The sequence below is a fragment of the Diceros bicornis genome, chromosome 5 (genome assembly GCF_020826845.1).
Source record: "Diceros bicornis minor isolate mBicDic1 chromosome 5, mDicBic1.mat.cur, whole genome shotgun sequence".
NCBI lineage: Eukaryota > Metazoa > Chordata > Mammalia > Perissodactyla > Rhinocerotidae > Diceros > Diceros bicornis.
In genome coordinates this window covers 26,959,155-26,960,443 of record NC_080744.1, presented here as the reverse complement: position 1 = coordinate 26,960,443, position 1,289 = coordinate 26,959,155, and positions in this window count along the sequence as shown.

Genomic DNA, 1,289 nt, shown 5'->3' with positions numbered 1-1,289 from the left:
AGGGGCTTATATTCTGTATCAAGTTGCAAATGGTGAGGAGGAAATTTATCAATAAGGTTCATCAGAGGTTTTGAGCAACTGTAGCTCTGACTCCAAGATGGCAATGTTTGCACTGGCCGTGCCTGTAGGGATGATTGCATATAGGATAATAAAATCTGGTCTCTGATTGACTGGGCATGTGTTCTCTGATTGGCTGGGCATATGCCCTGAGAATTCCCTCACTTAGTGTTTTAAAAAAAGATGTTAAGTAGACAAGCCAGCTTTTAGGGGCAGCCCTGTTTAGAAGAAGAGTGGACAAGCATCTGAGGACTTCCTTAGTGGTTTTGTGGCTTCATTTTTGTTGTAAGTTAATGAAAAGTTTTAAACAGGTTGACCCAGGAAGTCCAGAGAACATTTTCTTAAGATTTTCAGCAAAGGTTTATTGCACTGGGGTAGGCAAGAGAAGAAAATGGGGCCATTTTATAGTTTACCTGGGATTCTTTGTGGTGAGAAGTAAGGGATGCAAATTAGAAAGCATTAAGAATGGCTGATCTACCTCTCGAATCTCACTTGGCTTTCTGAATAGGCGTGAGTGGCAAAAACCAAGTGGGGCAGAGTCCTGCATCCCTGATCATCCTGGAGGGAAAGAACTGCATATTTCAATGCAATTACACAGTAAGCCCCTTTAACAACTTAAGGTGTTGTTAAACAGCACACTGGGAGAGATCCTGTTTCCCTGATAATCATGACTTACCGTGATAGCAAAAAGTGAAATGGAAGATACACAGTGACTCTGAATCCAACCACCAAGCACAGCTCCCTGAACATCACAGCTGCCTGGCTCAGCGATCCACCCTTCTACATCCATGTGGTGGGCGCACTGTGCACCCCAGGCACTTGCAGTCAGTACCCAAATTTGCACCTGGATGTTGTCAAGGAGGCTCAGGAGGCTACACAGGAGCACTATTTTTTTATGTCGTATGTAATTTTATGAGTGAGCTAGTACATCTTTCTCAGACATGATTGAATTTGAACTTGAGCCTATATGTCTATATAGTGTAAAGATATCCTCACTCAACACATAAAGTTAACTGCTGTATCTGGCTAGTCCCAAGGGTAAGACTGTCATGTTGCATTACTGCTGCTGAGTAGATGATAATTTTGCTTGAAAGAGAGAGATCAACTCTGTTTGGGGTCCAACAAGAAATAGAAAGCTGCCTAAGTAACAAAAACAATCAGCTGATGTGGCTGATGATAATATCTGATAAGTTTCCTTCCCCCTGAAAGGTTTTAGTCCTCATTTAATGGCT